Source organism: Leopardus geoffroyi, chromosome C1 (assembly GCF_018350155.1).
Source record: "Leopardus geoffroyi isolate Oge1 chromosome C1, O.geoffroyi_Oge1_pat1.0, whole genome shotgun sequence".
Taxonomy (NCBI): domain Eukaryota; kingdom Metazoa; phylum Chordata; class Mammalia; order Carnivora; family Felidae; genus Leopardus; species Leopardus geoffroyi.
In genome coordinates, this window is record NC_059328.1 from 29446259 (window position 1) to 29467059 (window position 20801).

General features: G+C 49.9%; 2 long non-coding RNA genes across 2 annotated transcripts; both read left to right on the plus strand.

The window, feature by feature from the left end:
• The first annotated feature begins 203 nt into the window (after window positions 1–203).
• Window positions 204–16841, plus strand: LOC123597652. The gene is made up of 4 exons (XR_006712194.1): window positions 204–1427; window positions 2595–2740; window positions 7044–7155; window positions 16792–16841. It is a non-coding gene; the product is annotated as an uncharacterized LOC123597652 (long non-coding RNA).
• A 34-nt stretch (window positions 16842–16875) lies between these two features.
• Window positions 16876–20541, plus strand: LOC123597651. The gene is made up of 3 exons (XR_006712193.1): window positions 16876–17021; window positions 17250–17339; window positions 17996–20541. It is a non-coding gene; the product is annotated as an uncharacterized LOC123597651 (long non-coding RNA).
• Window positions 20542–20801: the final 260 nt, after the last annotated feature.

Consider the following 20801-nt stretch of genomic DNA (forward strand, 5'->3'; position numbering starts at 1 on the left):
GTCCTCCCCCATCCCCCAGCGCCCGGGACCGGCTGGTGCTCGTTGCTGCTACACTCGGGTCTCCCGCTCCAGGAGCAGCCACGGCAGGTCCCCAAGGGCCTGGAGACAACAAATGACTCCCCGCTGACGGGTTGCTCGCTGCCTCCTGCCTGCGAGCCCGTTCGGCTGCACACCGCACGCAGATAATCATGTAAGGCAAGGGAACCCCTCCTGCCCGTGGTGCTGTGATTTAAACCTGAACTTTGCTTTGCTTTCATCCCCTGGAGAAGCGAGATTTAGATGATAAATTTCTCCGTCTTCCCGGGAGCGCGCACACACATGGGCGCAGACCTGCGCCTCCACGCACACGTAGAGGTGCTCACACATTGCGGAGCCCCCGTGCATGAGCGCTTACAGATGTGTCCACCCCGTTGCAAACCACACGTGTACACATTCACATGTGATGCATTTGTATGACACGCATGCCATCCGGGGGGGACCCGCGGCCCCCGGTTAGGGCAGGAGGCCAGAACGGCTAGCGTGCACGGGGTGGGTGGGAGAGGGTGAGGAGGACAGGCAAGGCCGAGACCGGAAGACGCTGTCCAAATCTCGCCCCACCGTGCTGCCTGGAAGAGGGGAAGGAGGTTCGTGTTTTTGTGTGAGTGTGCTTGTCTGCACGTGTGTCCCTGTGCACGAGTCCGCGTGCCCATCTGTGGGTGTTGACAAGCGTGGGAACCTTTGTTGCACGCTGGGGTTGGCGGCCTACGGGCAGGGGAGGGTGCGGTGCGTTGGAAAAATCACACCCACGCTGCCGCTGGCCCGCTGTTGGCCTCGGGCAAGCTGGCGCCCCTCTCTGGTCTTCCTTCTGGCCACCGAGGGTCCAGCCAGTTCTGACTTTCTAGTCTGTCTGTGAGAACGTGAGGGTGTGTTTCCCTGAGTAAGCTGGGCTTGGGTGTGCGTGTGTGTGTGGTGAGTTTGAGAAACGATCTGTGTGTATGTTTCACTTAGTGAAAGTATCTGTGAGAGCGAGGACATCCTTGTTTTAAATTGCACCCCTCCTACTCCTTTTCTGCCTTAATCTTCTCCATAACACTGGTCGCCCCTGAACGCCACTGTACTTTTGCTTATTTATGTTGTGTATGGTTTCCGTCTCCCCGGCGGAACGTAAACCCCACAAGGATCGGACTTTTAGCTGCTGTGCTCACGCGTGTATCCCCCCGTTAGAACCATCTCTGGCACAGGTGGCCTCGTGAAACTTCAGTGCATATTCATTGAATGAACAAATGAACGAATGAACAACCTTATCAGCTCCCTCAGGTGTTCTCTTACGGGTCACTTGCCTTCCTTTCTCGAAAATGCTGTTAATCATGAAGTCCTGTATGTGGGCCAGTAGAAGTTGACATCGGCGAGGGGCAGATCAAGTGTGGAAAGCCAGGCAAGATGGAAAGGTACTTTTTTTTAAAATGTTTATTTATTTATTTGAGAGGGGGAGGCAGAGAGAGAGAGAGAGGGAGACCCACACACAATCCCAAGCAGGCTCCGCTCTGTCAGCACAGAGCCCGATGCAGGGCTCGAACTCATGAACTGTGAGATCGTGACCTGAGCCAAAATCAAGAGTCGGATGCTCGACTGACTGAGCCCCCCAGGTGCCCCGGGAAAGATACCTTTTAAGAAAGAGAGTGCTGTGTACCTTCCCAGGAGCAGCTTTTCTGACGGAGCTCTGAGGACGGAGGGGCAGATTTCAGGGTGTGGGAGGAAGGAGGGAAGAGGGAGGAGGGAGGTGAGGGTAAGGTAAAGACAGTGGTTTAGGTGGTATGTGGAGGAAATGGGAGAAGGCATTAGCTGGAGGAGGCAGTGGGGTCCTGTGGTCATTCCCACTAGCTTGGTGACATTTATCAACCTTCTTGTCGGGAGCGGCCCAGGTTCCTGGTATCTGGTAGCTTAAGTAGGTCTTCTGGGATTTGAGACAGAGAATATCTACCTGACTGTGGGAATTCGTGTTGATGGAAATGTCTAGAACTATGTTGTCCGATGCAGGAGGCACTGGCCACACAGATGTGGCTATAGAGCACTCAAGTGTCACTGTTTAAAAAAAATTTTTTTTAATGTTTATTTATTTTTGAGAGAGAGACAGAGCGTGAGCAGAAGAGGGACAGAGAGAGAGAGAGAGAGAGAGAGACACAGAATCTGAGGCAGGCTCCAGGCTCTGAGCTGTCAGCACAGAGCCCGACTTGGGGCCCGAACCCACAAACTGTGAGATCATGAGCTGAGCTGGAGTCAGACGCTTAACTGACTGAGCCACCCAGGCACCCTAAGTGTCACTTTTTACAAAAAAGTTTTATTTATTTAAGTAATCTCCACATCCCACGTGGGGCTTGAACTCATGACCCTGAGATCAAGCGTCACACGCTTCTCTGACTGAGCCAGCCAGGTGCCCCCCTCAAGTGTCACTTTTTTAATGAGGCCCTGACCACCCTACTTAAAATTGCTGCCTGCCTCCTCCGAGGCACCCAGATTCCCCTTGTCTGATTTTAATTTCTCTTTCGCCCTTATCGCCTTCCAATACACTAAATGATTTATTCATTTAAGCTTGTTTTTTACTGTTGGTGTTCCAGTGAGCACGAGAGACCTTGCAAGGGCGGGACCTTTGTCTGGTTTGGCCACGGATGTATCCCACGCTCCCAGGAGAGCGCCTGGCGCGTGGCACGTGTTTCGTCAGTGTTTACTGAGTGATTGGCTGCACTTCTGCCCGAGTGGATTTGTGAAGTATGTTTTGTGAGTGGGCTTCTAAAGTAAGTGCTCGCAGGATGTGAGTGTCAAGGGGCTGTGGGGTTTTTTTTGTTGTTTATTTATTTATTTTGGGGGAGGAGGGGCAGAGAGAGAGAGAGAGAGAGAGAGAGAGAGAGAGAGACAGAATCCCAAGCAGGCTCTGTACTGGCAGCACGGAGCCCAGCGTGGGGCTTGAACTCACGAACTGCGAGATGGTGACCTGAGCCGGAATCGAGAGTTGGATGCTTAACTGATTGAGCCACCCGGGCGCCCCAAGGGGCAGTGTTTTTGCTTGTGGGGGTGACTGACTGTGTTTGGGAGGTGGGTGGGTTTGCTCCAGAGCTCTGTCCTCTGGGGCCTGGGGAGCAGTTCTCTGATAGAGGCTCTAGGATCTGGGCGTCCTGACTGGACATCGTCAAGGGTCTGCCAACAGGCCCAGGATGGCTTCCCCTGGAATCTCTAGGAGTCCTTTCCTTGACACGCTGCCCCATTGGTGGCCATGGGCCTGAGCCCTAGCTCTGGGAGCTCCCTCGGTCCGCTCTTTCCTTTCCCCATGGGCAGACCACGCCCCAAACTTAGGGAATCCCCGCACCCTGTAGCCAGTCTGCCCCCTGGGCTGGGAGGAGTCGGGGGGGGGGGGCGGTGAAGGCCGGTAGTCAGTACTGGAGGACAGCCGTGCTGGGTGGCTGGACTCAGCATCTGGATAATCTGGACGCGTGGTTGGGAGGAGGGGCCTGGCGGTACCCCTTGGGCAGTGGTCAGTTCAGAGGTGTCAGGGCTGGGCAGCAGGTGGCTGGGCCCGGGTGAAGGGCTGAGGAAGAGGGGCTGGGCTGGCCTTGTGCTTAGGCTATGGGGGGTGGTGGTCAAGGGCCCAGAGCTTAGGAGTCAAGAGCTCAGAGTCTTAACTTGGCCCAGAGTCAAGAGCTTAGGATGCCCGTGTGGAGGTCAGCCTCTAGGGCCAAGACAAGGAACCCAGTGGTCCCAGTCTTCAGGGAGCAATGGGCTTTGGTGCCCCAGTTCATTCCCTTTTATGTGAAGGTGGTGGCTACAGAGCTGCTGGGAGGTGGGGGTGAGGCGTGGCCACCCCTGTGGATGACAGCATCGGGACCCAAAGGCGCTCAACCAAGTGACCTCCATGCCAAGACCCAAAAAGACAAGTGCACTAGGGCTGGAGACAAAGTATCTCCTCAAGGCCTACATTTAGGAAAAATTGTCTAATATTGAGAGCATGGTGTTTGGGGTCAGACAGAACTGTGTGTAGCTTTCACACTTTCCAGCTGTGTGACTTTGGAAAGGTCACTTAACCTCTCTGAGCCTCAGTTTCCTCATAGGTAAATGGAGATACTTTTTTCTTTCTTTCTTTCTTTCTTTCTTTCTTTCTTTCTTTCTTTCTTTCTTTCTTTCTCCCTTCCTTCCTTCCTTCCTTCCTTCCTTCCTTCCTTTCTTTCTTTCTTTCTTTCTTTCTTTCTTTCTTTTTAGTGTGAGAGTGGGAGTGGGGCAGAGGGGCAGAGAGAGAGACAGAGAGAGAGAGAGAGAATCACGAGCAAGGTCCACACTCAGCATGGAGCCCAGTGTGGGGCTCATGACCTGGGATCATGACCTGAGCTGAAATCAAGAGTTGGACCCTCAACTGACTGAGCTGTGCAGGCGCCCTGCTACTTTTTTTTCATAGTGGGACTGGAAGGATTAAGCTGTCATTATGACCGTTGCTATTTTATTTAAACGACCGCACAGATCCAGGAAGGGAAGACTGCTTTGACAGGAGTTCACCTCAAAAAGACCCAGGGCTTTGGCTGATCTCAGATTAATATGAGGGCCTCGTATGGATGGTGACGTCTGTGATTAGAAAAGAAGGGGCAGCTGGTGGCTCAGTCGGTTAAGCGCCCGACTCTTAATTTTGGCTCAGGTCATGATCTCACGGTCCGTGAGTTCGAGCCCCGCGAACTCAGTTTGGAGCCTGCTTGGGATTCTCTCTCTCCCTTTCTCTCTGCCCCTCCCCTGCTTGCGCTCTCTCCCTCTCTCAAAATAAATAAAAACAAGCATTTCAAAAAAGAAAAGAAAAGAAGGTAGTCATCCCCGGAGCCAACACGGGCTCAGCAAGACCAGGCGAATCTTTCAGATTCCTGACAGCTTAGCGATTGGGGGAATCTGTCATTTATTGGGTGCCTGTCGCGAGCTGGATACTTCACATACATGATCTTAATCTTCACCAGTTGTGCTCTGGATGTGACAGTATCCATTTTACAGATGGGAGATTGAGGCTCCGGGAAGTTGAATGGCATTCCCAAGACTGAGGGCGCTGGAATTCAAGCCTGAATCTGTCTGGCCCTTCGTGTCATATCGCGCTGCCTCCTAAAACACTGGATAGGGTCTGTCATGCTCTCTAGGACATGATGGCTGGCTGGGAGGGCATCGAGGGGGCTCCTGTCTGGCTGAAAGACCGCCACAGAATGTTCATAGAGTCAGAACCAGGTCAGTCTGCGTGGGTCTTTAGAGGTAGCCGTGGGGCTCTGCCTTCTACCCTGTTCTGACCAATATATGCCACAGACCCAAAAGGAGGTATAAAGGGTGCAGGCCTGTAACAGCAAGAGGTGATAGAACAGAGAAAAAGGACAGAGCAGAGCTCAGATAGCAAAGTCAGGATCCTGAAAGATTTCAACAGGCTGGAGTGGTCAGGTGGGTTTGGCATGATGAAATGTCCCAGGGACAGTAAAGGCTGGGGCCTGTCTTGACTACTGGAAAAAATGAGAAAGGGATTTAGGAGTTCAAGGGCCAGTGAGTTCAGTATGTGTCACTAGGCTACATCAAGAAAGGTATGGAGTTTGGAACAAGGGAGGGGGACCACTGTCCTGGCCCAGCCTGCTTTCTGCCCTGGGGCAGTCTCTACTGTGCATATTTGAAGGTCATGTGTGATTTTCTGTCCTTCATCTTTTTTTGCAGGGGCGGGGGGGGGGGGAGGTGCGGGGGGGGCGGTGGCGGTTGAGGTAGGCAGAGCCCTTCTGGAGTTTGGCCCTTGGATTCCATCCAGAGTAGCCTTCCAAAATGCCACCTTTGGAGGTGGGGAAGTAGCAGCAGATTTTCTGAACTTCTGTTTGAACAGAAAGTTCTGGATCTGGTCTTTATGCTCTCTGGGCAGAGGAATGTGCTGGTCCCTGAATGCTGAGGAACTGGGAGGGGTCCTGGTCCCCTTGGCCACTGGCCAGGTGGGTCCACTCCCTTTCCAGCTATGTCCTTCTCCTCTCAGAGCCTTATCCCGGAGGTCAGTGCTTCTCCAGGGCCTGGCAGCGTTGGGTCTTCTGTGCTGGAGGCGGGCAGGAACAGAGAGCCTTGTAAGTTGCTCATGTCGGGGCTGGATCCCTGCTTGAGCTGGGGTGTCACCTGCCAAGCTGAATTCGGCACAGGAAGCGCCTGGCTGGGAGACGTACTGTTTAATTTGGAGGTTCTGTTCCACTCTGAAACGCACTGCTCCTGCCAGCTGCAGTGAAGGGAAGCTGTTCAGCTTTCCTCTCTCATGCCAGGATCACAGCCACTTTTTCCTGAGAAAGAAACAGGGCTGCAGACAGTTTTACTCATTAAATGCTTCTTTTCCTTTTAAATCTGTTTTTACAAAAAAAAAAAAAATTTTTTTTTGCACGAACAGAAAAGCGAAACGAGTGATATTAAAATAAACAAGGCATTGGAGACAGGAAGGTTAAAGCAGATTGTTGGGGGTGGGGAAGGGGGTTGGAGACGCCCCACGTTTCTGCACACAGGCTGCTCGTAGCCCGTTGAAAATGCGAGCGAGAGAAAATGTCCAGGAGTCTGCCCACCTCCCAGCCCAGAAGAGCTTTTTTTTTCCCTCAAGTGTCTTGGGGGATTTACTGAGAAAGAAATGGGGAGGGGAGCTTTCATTTATCAAGAGCCCACTAAATAAATGCTAGACCTGTAACCTGGGTGATGTCATTCAGTCCTCCGAGGAACCCTGGGGGATAGGGCCCATTTTATAGATAAGGAAGGTTGAGGCTCAGATGTATTTTTTTTTTTTTTTTTTGAGAGAGGGAGTGTGAGAGAGAGAGAGGGCACAAGTGAGTGAGGGGCAGAGAGGGAGAGAGAGAAAGCAAGCGAGCGAGAAGCGGGGCTCACCCGGGGCTCGTGTTTTACCTGAATCAGGGCTCGAGCTCACCCGAAGCAGGGCTCGGAGGCTCACATGGGTTAAGGTTAACCAGTCGGGGATATACGGAACTGGGATCTGACCTTGCATGTGCCTGACCTCAGATGCCATGCTCTTTTGCGCTATCCTTTGTCACCCTGAGCAGTTGTATATCCAGCTGGAGGATGCAGAAGGAGGAAGAGGAGAAAGATGAGATGTTGGCCAGCCCTGAAGAGTGGGTGTCCTACCTGGCGAGAGGGCACAAGACACTGATTGCTGTGAGTGAGCCAAACCTTAGTTGCTGGGTTCTGACAGACACAGGGGGTTGGGGGAAGGGTGTGGGGTGTGGATAGGGTTGGCTTGATAACCAGGATAGGTTTCCTGGAGGTGGCCCTCTGGAAGTTGAATGGAGGTGAGAGAATGGCCTTGAGCAAAGGCAGGAAAGGTGCTAATCTGGCTTGGGTGTGAAGAGGTGAATCAGGGTGGGGTTGTCAGGATGGTTGTGTGGGGATCAGGGTGGAGAGTGTGATGCCAAGAAAGAGTCTTGGGCTGCGAGGCAGGTGCCTAGTTCTTGTCCTGGAGCTGCCACTGCTCACTTGCTGTGTGGTCTTGGGAAAATCCCTTTCCCTCTCTCGGCCTCAGATTTTCTGTCCGTTAAAATGGTGGAATTGAACTCGAGAGCCCCTACAGACCCTTGCAGGGTCCCGTGAAGAAAGAAGGTGACTGTAAAATCCAGAAGACCTTGAATTAAGGACTTGGCATTAGAATCATCACGAAATATTAGTCTAAGAGGCCCCCAGAAATCACCTTCTAGATCATCTTACTTCAGTCCGAAACAAGTTTTCGAGGTGAAGGGAAGGGAGGTGGGAGAGGGAGGGGCCTCCAGAGGCCTGGACGGCATGCAGAGGACACCGAGGGGTCTGGCGGTGTTTTACATGCATTCTGCACCAACATGCGGTGGGCCAAGAGGTAAGGGGTCAAACAGGAGAGGGAGGTGAGGCCAGATCGTGGAGGACCAAGGGGCTTCCGTTCTATCCTCTGGGTAGTGGGGAGCCATCGAAGGAGTGGGAAGGACCTGTGCAGAGGGGCAACTTTGACAGATCACGTGGGCAGGTTTGATGATGTGTTTGACGGGGGCTGGGAGTCGATACAGGCCAGGGTGAGTGCTGGGAGGGCAGTTAGGGTGCCGCGTGTCCACTCAGGGAGAGACGGTGATGGTCTGAGCCGTGGGAGCAGAGTGGGCATGTTGAGGACAACATCTGTTCAGGAGGAACCGAGAAGCTGGGGGGATAGGATTTGTTGATTGACTGCACGTGATGAGTGAGGCAGAAGGACCCCAGGTTTCTGGCTCCGTGGTCCTTACTGAGATGGAAACACTGGGGGAGGGATAGATTTTGGGGGGAAGAAGATGAATTCAGTTTTGAGTTTGGTGAGTGTGAAGAATCAATGGAACACGTATGTCATGACTTTTTCATTCAATTGATCACTCCTTTCTTCATTCATTCGCCACTGAGCATTCACTGTGTGCCAGGCACGGCTGGCTGCTGCCTTCCCGAAGCTGTCAGTCTAGAGGGGCACTCAGAAAGTTCTTCCTCATGCTGAATTTCAGTCTGCCGGATATTTGGTCTTCTTCTGCCCTTCGGGACCTCGCGGGACTTTTCCACCTTCAGAGAGTAGAGACCAGTGGTCGTGGCTCCCTGCGTTGCTTCTGGTTCAGGGAATATGGGGCTATGCAGGCCATGTGAATTTAGAAAGTTGCACAGAAATGGATTTCGGCCCTGCGTGCCTTTTTGCATGGCCTCATCTGTCGAGTGGGTTTAATCAAGCCTCTCTTACAGGCGGTGGTGTGCTGGAGTGGGTTCCTACTGGCTTCCAGAACCGACTGAAGGCATCTCTTCTCAACTCTGTGGTCAGTGACGTCCCATTGGTAGCTCGAAGTCAACCACGGTGGGAATATTTAGACCATGGAAATTGGCCGCTGCTACAAGCCGGGTCTCTTTCTTTCTTCCAGACTGCTAGTTGGTAAATATCTGCCAGCATCCCACTGCTTAAGGACTCACGGGCAGGATGCAGGATGTTGAGCGCCTGGTGCACGGTCCCCGTGTAGGCACACCTGCTTGGCACACAGTAGGAGCCTCGCAAACGTGACTCCCTTCTCCTTAGACATCTCTCTTGTAGGGGCAAAGCGATCGTCCCATTCACTCAGAGCATCACCTCCCTTTCAGCCAGGGACGACTCCTCTCTTCTCAAACGACGTGGTTCCAGCGACAGCTGCCCTCTGCTTGCTCCCTCTGGCCTCGGCAGAGGGGTGGATCCAACAGGATGAGGAGTTTGGAGTCTTACGAATCTGGATTTGAATCTTGGCTCTGCCCCCTGCTAGCTGTGTAATAACCCTGGGCGAGTTATTTAATCGCTCTGAACCTCAATTAAGTCACCTGTAAACTGAGGACAGACATGCCTCCCTCATTAAGTTGTTGTGCAGATGGAATGAGGTAATGGGTGTGTGTGGGTGCACGAGGCCCTGGCAGCGAGGCGGCAGTTTCAGTGGGAGCTTGACCGACGCTGGTCTCCTTCCCTGAAAAGTCCAGTGTGGACTCGGGGTGGGGGGTGGGGGCGCTCTGACAGCCGGCAGGGGGACAGGGAGGGGGCAGCGGGGAGGCGGAATCAGGGCTGCATCCTTGGGAAAGCTATTTCCTGGTGGAACGCGTAGGCCCAGAGTGGCTGCGGGCCGTAGGACCCTCCAAATGCATTCCGAGTGCAGTGGAGGGGAGCTCCCCAGGCCGAGGTTCACGCTTCCAGACCGTCACCTGCAGATCTGCAGATATAACCGCCTACCAGCAGCTCGGCTCGTGGGTTTCTGGGGCGGCTGTGGCAGCCTGGGCTGCGCTGATTTACCACCCCAGCCCCAAGCAGATTAAATCACCCAGAGTCATTTGAATTGTACCTGGCCTTGTCACACAAATCTTAGAAACTGCTGTCTGGCAGGAAAACTTTCTCTGTACTCTTTGGAGGAAGTCTGAGAGCTCTAGAAATTGAGGTGGAGTGGGAAAAAGAAGGTGGTGCTGGGAGGGGGAGGGGTAGGTTTCTGCATCTTCGGGTCAGGCCTGAGTTGGTGGTTGGAGGAGAAACTGTGGGGTGTGTACCCGTGAGAGAGCAAGCGAGCAAGCGAGCGGGAGAGAGAGAGAGAGAATGAGAGAGTGCGAGCTCATTGCAGTGGCCTTTGGGGGCAATGTCATCTCTGGCTGTGTGACACAGGGCAAGTCACTTAACCTGTCTGAGTCTCAGCGGATTGTTGTGAAGGTCAAAAGGGCTAGCTTGCTAGCGTTTTGTAGACTTTATTAATCAGCTGGGAAGAATAGACAAATGACTATATAAACAAATTATATATGGCCGTGCTTACCATATGTTGAGCAGAGAGTAGGGACTCCGGGAGTTAAAAGAGAGTGGGTCCATTATCAGAACTCTGAGGCTTGACATGGGCCTTAAAGGAAGGCTAAGTCCCAGGAGAGTGATGTGGAAGAGGTTATAGTGCAATCAAAATTGTCAACCCCCCATCCATCTCCCATGGTGTATGTGGCTTTGGAGTGGAGTCCTGATTGACTTCGCCAGTCAACATAGTCCTTCTCCCCAAGACCCATTTTTGACACATGGATTGGTTCTAAACCAATCAATACACACATTTCCCCAGTCACAGGAATTGGTTTAGATTGGCCCAGTGAGACAGAAGGCCAGAATTTTTTTGTTAGATGACTGGAGAAAGACATCCAGTCTCTCTATCTGGATTTGAGTGAGGTAGCTTATGGATCTAATTCCTGGCAGGCATCTGGTGACTGGGAACACAACCGGAGATTACTGTAAACATATGGATGTGGGAAGAGCCTGGAACATCACAGAAGAATTCTGTCCCAGCCCTGATCAAACTGTGCCTGAAGCCTGTTGCATCTGGACTTTCTATTAAGTGAGCTGATGAATTTAATTTTGCATTATTTAGAGCTACAATCTGATACAGGGATCTGAGTGGAGAGTGAGGACCTACTTGGTATCAGGCAGCCATTAGTGAGGAGAACATCTAGGCTGGAGGAAAGGGTTGGGAGGGGTGTGTGATGAGCGGGGGTGGCAGGAGGCCACAGGTAATAAGGCTGGAAGAAAGTTTGGAGTTGAATAATGGAAGATCTCAGACACAAGTATAAGAATCTGGGCCTTCATTCTGTAGGCAGTGGGGGATATTTGAAGACTTGTGAGCTAGTGAGGGCATGGTAGGGTGCTGTGAGCCGAGTGGGATTTGAGAAGGTCAACCTAAGAGTAGGATATAGGTGGGACTGGAAGGAGAAGTTGGGGGCTAAGACCTAAGAACATGATCATTTACTGATACTGCACCCAGTGTGTGGATTATCTCACTTCTTATAATAACTCCTCTTTTCTTTTCTCTTATTTTCTTTTTTCTTTTCTTTTCTTTCATTTCCTTTCCTTTCCTTTCCTTTCTTTTTTCTTTTCTTTTCATTTCTTTTCTTTCCCTTTCTTTTCTTTTCTTTTCCTTTCCCTTCCTTTCTTTTCTTTTCTTTTCTTTTCCTTTCCTTTCTTTTTTATTTTCTCTTTTCTTTTCTTTTCCTTTCCTTTCTTCTTTTCTTTCCTTTCCCTTTCTTTTCTTTTCCTTTCCCTTCCTTTCCTTTTCTTTCTTTTTTCTTTTCTCTTCTTTTTTTTCTTTTCTTTTCTTTTCTTTCCCTTTCTTTTCTTTTCCTTTCCCTTTCTTTCTTTCTTTTCCTTTCCTTTCCTTTCCTTTCCTTTCCTTTCCTTTCCTTTCTTTTTTCTTTTCTCTTCTTTTCTTTTTTTCTTTTCTTTTCCTTTCCTTTCCTTTCCTTTTTTCTTTTCTTTTCTTTCCCTTTCTTTTCTTTTCCTTTCCCTTCCTTTCCTTTTTTTCTTTTCTTTTCTCTTCTTTTCTTTTTCTTTCTTTCTCTCTCTCTCTCTCTCTTTTCTTTCTTTTTCTTTTTGTTTCAATAATCTTCAATAACTTGACAACACCATATAGTTACTAAATGACAATCAGGACCCGAATACAGGTCATCTGACTTCAAAGCCTGTACCTTATTCACATTTGTGATGACACAGGTGACAAATTAATACAAGTCAAACCAGGATAGTGGTCACAGGAAGGGATGCATGGGAGACATTAGGCTGGTGACCCCCTAGATATGTTCTCATTAAAGTCAGAAACTAGACCAGGGCAGCTGTTGTTATCAGTATTTTAAAAATCACTTTTGCGGCACCTGAGTGGCTGAGTCGGGTGGGCATCTGACTTTGGCTCAGGTCATGATCTCCCCACTTGTGGGTTGGAGCCCCAAGTCAGGCTCTGTGCTGACAGCTCAGAGCCTGGAGCCTGCTTCAGATTCTGTGTCTTCCTCTCTCTCACCCCTCTCTTGCTCGCACTCTCTCTCTCAAAAATAAATAAACATTAAAACATTTTTTTCTTAATAAAAAAATAAATAAATAAAATAAATAATAAATAATAAATAATAAAAAAAATAAATAAAAAAATAAATAAACATTAACACATTTTTTTCTTAATAAAAAAATTTTAAAAACCTACTTTTTTTTGCCTGGGTGGCCAGTTGGTTAAGCGTCTGATTTCAGCTCAAGTCATGATCTTGCGATTCATGAGTTTGAGCCCCTCATCAGGCTCTACACTGACAGCACAGAGCCTGCTTGGAATTCTTTCTCCCCCACTCTCTCTCCTCTTCCCCTGCTTGTGCTCTCTCTCAAAATAAATAAAATTAAAAAAAAACCCCACTTTTCCTAAGGTGCTAGGCATTGTAATTAGACAAGAAATAAAAAGAGATACATATTAGAAAAGGAGAGCCAATAATCATATCTAGCAGATATGATTATTATTTATCTGTAAAAATTCAAGACAGTTTCATGAAAACAACCGGAAAAAGTAAAGTTTGGTAAAATGGCCAGTAACAAAACAACATATAAAAACGAATAGCTTTTCTATTTATAAAATGACTACCTAGAAGGTAAAGTAAAAGGCCTCATTTGCACTGTCAAGAAGAAAATAGTAACACAAAATGCCTGGAAATAAACTTTATTAGAAACATGTGGGATTTACAGGAAGAAAACCAGAAAACTTGCCTGATAGAAAAGAGACTCGGATAAATATGGCATGTCCCTAGTTCTTGGGTGAAAAGATTTAATGCTTTAAGTTTGTTCATGCTCCTTAAGGGAGTGTACAAAAATGAAGATACTCCAATTAATACTGCAACAGGATTTTTAAAAAATTTGACAAAAAAAATTATAAAGCTAATCTGGAGGAGTAAAAAAAAAAAAAAATAGAGTAGCTAAGGGAAATTCTGAAAAAGAAAAATGATGAATACTTACCCTCTCAGATATTAAAATGTTTTATAAAGGGACAATAATTAAAATTCTTATGTAAGAATAGCAGATCACCAGGATAGAATAGAGGGTCTGGAAATGGATCCAAGTATTTAAGGGAATTTTGTATATGATAAAATGGCATTTCTGTTGAGTTGGGAAAATATGGGCTGGTTTATAAATGGTGTTGGCATGGGCCAGCCATTACAACACAAGCTGGTTTTCTGTCTTTCTCCAATAAGACCAAGGCATGAAGACTACAGAGTCTTCATGAATACGAATGAATAAATATGAATGACTATTTTGGTCATCTTAACGTGGTGATGTTCCTTCTAAGCATGATGGGATATCCAGGAATCATAAAAGAAAAGATTGATACATTTGAATATATGAAGATGAAAAGTTTAAGACCATTAATAGTAAAGGAGAGGGGCGCCTGGGTGGCTCAGTCAGTTGAGCGTCCGACTTCCGCTCAGGTCATGATCTCACAGTCTGTGAGTTTGAGCCCCGTGTCAGGCTCTGTGCTGACAGCTTGGAGCCTGGAGCCTGCTTCAGATTCTGTGTCTCCCTGTCTCTCTGCCCCTCCCCTGCTCATCCTCTGTCCCTCTCTGTCTCAAAAATAAATAAAAACATTAAAAAAATAGTAAAGGAGAAAAGGGAAAGTGTATATGATAGATAATTGTTTAATCTGATTCTCAAATGTGCAAAGAACTCTTAAACCATTCATTAAGAAAAAGATAAATATCTCATTAGAAAAATGGGCAAAAGACACGAACAGGCAATTCACAAAGAAAATAATTACAAATGACAAAAAAAGAAGAAAAGATACTCATTTACTTTCATTAATAATTTAAACAATGCCAGTAAAAATGAATGTCTTTTGCCATCTGTTGGTTTGACCAAACATTAAAACCTGGGGCTAGCGAGGGTGTGGGAAGATATGCTGGGACACTGTTGATGGGAAGTACATTGTACGTTTTCAGAAGGACAGAGTGGCAAAATTGGAAATAGTGTACTCTTGCAGCAATTTCCTTTGTACGATTTTATCCTAAGGAGATAATTACAAAGGATAAGCAAAGAGATATGTACATGGATATTTACCACAATATTGTTTATGAGAGTAAAATCTTGACAACGTTCTAAAGGATCAATAGAGACCCAGCTAAATAAAGTATGATACATACATACAATGGAATACTATGAAGTAATTAAAATAATTTTGTAGAGCTCTATTTATTGACATAGAAAGATGTCTATGACATATTGTTGAGAGAGAAAAGCAGGTGTCAGTGAGAACAGTATGTATAATACAATCCCTCGTCTATAAATTATATACATAGATCTCTATGTGTATATATGCATAGAGATATGTCTGGAAGGCTGTTCACCAAAATGCTGGAGTGGTTATATCTGGGTGGTAGGATTTTGAGTGATTTTTACTTTCTTTTTCCTACTTTTAAGTATTGGTTTGATTTTTTTTTTGATTTTTTTTTATACTGAGGATATATCATGTTCTTCAATCAGAATAAATAATAAAGCTATTTTTATTTTGGAAATTAGATAAATATTAAGTAAGAGGACTCGGCACATTGTGATTTAATGGATGCAGATAAAGAGTCAAGATGCTGCCAAGAATTTGATCCTTGAGCCTGGGAGGATTATGCATCGTGGAGAACCTGGAGTGGGAGCTGATTCTGGAGGAGAGAGGAAGTGCTGGGATTTCGGAGCTTTGGCTTGTTGCTGTGGCCTGTAGGCAGCAGGACGGCTCTTAGGAGGCTGATCCTAGGGGCACACTTGAGGGGCACAGAGGGCTTTTCCCAAGGACCAAGCTGTGGATGAGATCTCGGAAGGAGGGGGTGTAGGAGCAAGAGAAGGCTGGAAATCGGGCCCTGGAACATGGCCACATTTATGTGATGGAAGAAACTGCATTAATGGTCAGAAAGGCAAGGAACCACAGGGGGCGGGGGGGTGCATAGCTTGTCTTGGAATTCCATAGGGCGGGGGTGAATTTCCAGAGAAAGGTCAACCATATCTAATGCTGCAAAGGCACGGACACCAGGGAGAGGGTACGGGACTTGACAAATAGGAGTCTGTTGGTGACCTTGGAGGGAGCGGTTTGGGTGGGGGAATGGGGCCATGTGTGGGTGTGTGTGGGAGTTGGGTGTTTGTTAAGGGAGAAAGGAGGGTTGTAGCTTGGGGGAGTAGTTTTGAGGGAAAGGGACTGAGCCTTGCTTGGGGGGGTGGCATTAACTGGCATGGGCACCACCCTGCCCACTCCCCAACACTGGCAGGTATCTCTAGACATTCTGCGCAACCTGGGGAAGCTTCAACACCTTTTTCCCAACAGCCAGACCAGGGAGCCACCAGAATCTATTGGACTTGGCCGGTGAGAGGAGCCTCTTTTCCATGCCTGGGCTTGAACACATACTTGAAGGATGATGGGAAGGCAGGCATGGAGGCCGTGATTGAAGGTGCAGGGGAGAGGCCTGGTGGAGCCAGAGGCCCCCAGTGCAGGTGTGGGCTGTGGCTTCAGCCCCAGAAGACTTCTGGGTCTGGAGCCCAGGGTGATTAGAGTGCTCTGTCTGTGAGTGTGCGGTGACTAGATGCATGCTTTGTGTGATGCTGTGAAAAAGCCCGGCTGCGTGTAAATTACTAGCTGGTACACAGATATTGGGGGCTCACCATGGCTCACCATTTTGCCATCCAGGGAAGGCAAAGCAGGGACTCATTGTTTGGACACCTGGCCTAAGGGGAGTCTGCCTGTGGGCCCCAACTGCAGGGTCTGAGAGCAGAATAAGGAACTGAGATTCAGTCGTGGCTTGCTGGAGGAACTTTCAGGAAAGACACTCAGTGGGGTTCAGCTGCCATCCTCCCAATGGTGTTTTGATTGCATCAGTGAGAACATGGGGTCCTGGATACTGGAGGGAAAGGCTTTTCTGGACCATCCCTGACCAGAGCTTGTCTGGAGCAGTGGAGGAACACAGGCATATGGCAGGGCTCACTGACAGCAAAGGTCCAGAATGGGGAGAGGCCCAGGCATCACGCCCAGTGGAGGAGAAATGTTGAAGGAGCTCAGGCCAAGGAATTAAGTTTTGCTTTTAACATTCCGAAGCGGTGTTTCCTAAAATGTGCTTTTAGAGCCCTGGTTTCTTGAGGTTGTTCCACAAAAAAAAAAAAGGCTTCTGTGAGCAAATACATTTCATGAAATGCAGCACCCTCAGCTGGGTGCCTGTGAGCACAGTAAAGGCTCAGAGAAGTCCTGCAGCCAAGAAACGGATGCAGAAGTTTTCCAAACTTATTTGACCACAGAAACTTTTTCAATTGCAAAATTGAAATTTACCTTCTGCAAGGTTAGTGGCTGACCTCGGACAGATGCAGTGACATGTCCTGTGTGGTGCCACGGGCAATGTTTGGGCCAATTCAGGGATGTTGCAAAGAGGCAGACTTTGGCTCAGTTCAAGGAAGAACTTTGCAACAATTGCTGATATTTTGTTTTATTTTATTTTTAATTAAAAAAAATTTTTTAATGCTTACTTATTTTTTAGAAAGAGAGAGAGACAGAGCGCGAGCAGGGGAGGAGCACAGGGAGAGGGAGACACAGAATCCGAAGCGGGCCCCAGGCTCCGAGCTGTCAGCACGGAGCCCGACGTGGGGGCTTGAACTCACAAATCGCGAGATCACGACCTGAGCCGACGTCGGATGTTTAACTGACTGAGCCACCCAGGCAGTAAAGGACTTTCCGTCCCCGGAGGCCTTGAGCAGAGCCAGGCTCCAGGTGGGTGTCACCCTTGATTTCTGGGGGTCCATGAACCCTGAGAGAGGGTCTCTTTGGCTACGGAGAGGTGGTACTCCTCCCTTAGAGCCTGTCGCTTGGCTTGTACTGCTTCGTATTCGGCCCAAGAGTACTTGGGATACTTGAAATGAGCAGTCTGTGAAGGTAAGATGTGAACACATAAATATCCTCATTAAGTCCCAAATACACATCCCAAACTTTACATAACAGGAGCAGCAGCTGGAGACGCCCACAGCCCTAATTGCTTCTCTGCACTAAGAGAACATCCTCTCCCCAGTTCTGCTTATTCCATTCATTTAGGTAATTACTGGAGGGAGCCAGCTGTGGTAGACCGGCGGGCAGGCGGGCTGGTTTGTGACACCACGGGACGGGCGCCACCACGAGGATGGGGTGCTGAGGAGCGCTGGCAGCTCTCAGCCCTCTTCATGGGGAGCAGGGGCCTGGGGACGGGAGGCCGGCCACTCAGTGCCTGTCCCGATCCCACTGAGCTTCTGGGACAGGATGCCTGACCTCCTGGGGACCTGACCAGCACGTGCAGGGCAACAGGAAGGACCCAGGGCCAGGTACAGGCATGGGGACAGGAATGGACGGGCGTAGACGCCCCTGTGTAACCAACTACTCAAGATGCCTTCTCGGAATCTTGTGCTGGGCTGGCATGCTGAGGCCACAGTCCCTGCCCCCGGAGCCCACAGCCCGGGGGTAGGAAACAGCCACAGGCGGGAACAAAACCGGATCAAGGCAAGCTTTCAGGCCCGGGAAGGTGGGTGCCTGGGACCGAGAACCAGACTCTGTCTTAGAGAAAGTGGTCAGAGAAAATCTCCTGGAAGAAGAGGCGATAGGATTGACCCAGAGAGGGAAGTCGCCCGCATTTGGGGGGTACCCTTCGGCAAAACGGGGCACGGCGACCGTGGACTTCTGGGTCCCAAAGTAACACCTGTTTTGCCCCCTCCCCCCAGCCTCTGGTCTCTAGTAACCATCCAGGATTCGTGAAGACCATCTGGGAGACACCTTCAAGGACGTGTGAAGCATGGAGCTCTCTCAGCGGGGAGCTGGGCCCTCGGTGGTCGGCCAGAGAGGACACCCTCGAACGGTCGGATCGAACCCCTCTTTGGAGGGACACTGGGGAAGGCTGTGGCCCAGGCGCGCTGCCCGCCAGGCTTCCCGTGGGTGGCGGGCGTAACTTTTCTTCCTGGTTCTCTCTGAGCCGCCAGCTCTGCTCCCCCAGCCCCGAGTGGCGGCTCCTTGGGCCGGAAACAATGTGCTTTCTCCACGCCTGGGAGTGGAAGTCAGCAGTTTGGCACCGTCTGGCTGGCAGCCTCCACCGGCTTCCTTTGGCACTTTATTGGCAAAGGCGGTGACATTTCTTTCAGTTGGGTGGGTGGAGCTGTTATGCAGACTCTCGCTCTCCTCATTCGCCAGATGAATATTCATGACTCAGGCAATCTGTACCAGCCAGACTTTCCTGAGGGCGGCAGCTTTTCTTCTCTTCCTCTCTCTCTTTTTCTTTCTCCTTCTCTCCTTCCCAGCTCTTTGGAAAGCTGGAGTACAGCTATATTTAATTTACAAATACGGAGCTATTTAGCTTGCCTTTTGGGGTGCAGGCACTGGGGAGGAGATGCTGGGGATGGGAACAGTGGAAGCATTTGGTCCCTGACCCTGGGCTTCCTGGTCCCAGTGTCCAGCCCCCAGGCCCCACAGCCCAGGAAGCCTTAGGGATCTGGGGCTCCCTTTGAACTTGGCATCTTGGTGCCTGCATGCCCGAAGGTGCGGCAGCTCTGTGCCACCTCGTTCTGCGCTGGCTGCCGAGGTCAACGTGGACGTCTGAGACACTGGTGCCTTCCTGCCCAGTGCATGGCAGACCCCAGCGATAGATGAACGCTCCTGCGGCCTCCCTACTGTGCTCTCCTGCTTGTCAAGGCCCACTCAGACCCTGCTCCCAGCCCTAGACAAAACCCCAGAAGGCACTGGGGCATTTGCTAGTCATTTGTTTCCTAGAGGAAGAACCAGTCCCTACTTGGGGTCCCCGGTCTCTGGGGATTCACCTGCTCCCTCCCTGGGAAGGGTGGCTACCTACTTTCTTTTGTCTCTTCCCATAGAGGCACCAGAAACTCTGGCAAAGGGCTCAGAATTTCCAGAATTTGCCAGGGAATTTGGTCTTAGCAAGGATGTTCTCGTGTATGTCTTGTGTGTGTGTGTGTGTGCGCGCGTGTGTGTGTATGTAAATATTTACGCACAGCTTAAGTGAGTCTGTATGCCTACATCTATGTTCGAGTGTTTGAGTGTGTGTCTGTATGTGTAAGGGCGTGAATGTGTATGTGGCGGGAAGTCTGGGAATGTCTGCATGTGCGAATGCGCCTCTCCAGTTAGAGTTGCGTATGTATCGTTGTGGGTCTGGGGTGTTGTGTGTCAAGGTGCTCCTGGGGGGGCGGTGCAGAGGCTTGTCCGTGTAGTGTGTATGTGTGCATGTGCTAGTGAACTGTAAGATGTGTGTACAAGTGTATGTGTGCATGAGAGTCTGGAGGAGAGAGAGAGAGAAAGAGAGAGAGAGGGAGAGAATGATTCCCCTTGACCTCCATTCTCTCCCAAACCTCATCCTCTAGCGAGGTGGAGGGAGATGTCCCCCCCCCCCCCCCCCCCCACTTTGCAAGTGTTACAGATTCTATCCAAGGACGGGAACAGAAGGCTTCCCAGCACAGAGCGTCCTGAAATTACTTTATATTCCCCCCTCCTTGTTTCATCTAATCAAAATAGCGTTAGGCTCACCCATTCTCCCTGCCCATCCACTTAGCCCCGAGGGAGGGAGCGAAGCGGGCCATCTTGTCTGACCTCCTCTGAGAGCACCTTGCAGCCCCAAGCCAAGGAGCTGTCTTCCAAATCTCCTCGTTCCACGGCCCATGCTTCAGTGGCAAGAGCCAGCTGCCTCCCTGCCTGCCAGCAACCGCCAAGCTCTTCCAGAACCCACATCCAGGCTCAGCCTCATTTACAAATATGCAAATTTGCATCTTTTCTGGTATGCAAATGGAGACATGACAAATAGCTAATTAGGGTCAAAAGAAGCACTCTGAACCAATTAGTTGTAGGGTCGATTCCTTTCTGCTGGGAGGAGACTGGCCTCTCCTGCCCCCCTCCATCCCTGGCTCCCCCAGGCCCACACACTCTGGCCTGTCCCGTCTGGCTGGGGCCATGGACGGTCAAAGACCACTGAAACAGGGGTTGTTGCTTGAACCACAGTCCCACTCTGGGTGTTGGCTGTGTGACCCTGGACACCCTCACCGGGATCTCAGTTCTCCCTCTGTGAAACAGAGCAATGGCAGTGGCTGTCTTGCCCCTAAACCTCCACCCCAGTGTCGTGAGACTTTGGGGGGACTTGGATGGCAACAGCCTCTGGAAACTGTACTAAAATGCCTCTGATAGGCGCGTCACTTGTGTTCTTCCAAAGTATTCTGCCCTTGATTTCATGTAATCGTCACATCCACCCTCTGAATTAGATGAATTAGATGTAGCGACAGCGTGGCAGGGAGTTTCATCCTGGGTGCCAACTCTGGCCAATTACGATCGTCTGCCTGGAGCGGTGCGTTGAGAAGGATGTCGAGGCCAAGTCTGGATTCCCCAGGAGAGAGACTGTGGTCGATTAATGATGTCTGCCACGGGCAAGTCATTGGGCTCTGGCAGTCACGTGCTACATATTTACCGCCCAGGAAAGCTGTGGAGTTCGGAGCAGGCACCCGGGTTCCGGTCCCGTCTGCTCCCTTGAGTAAGTGA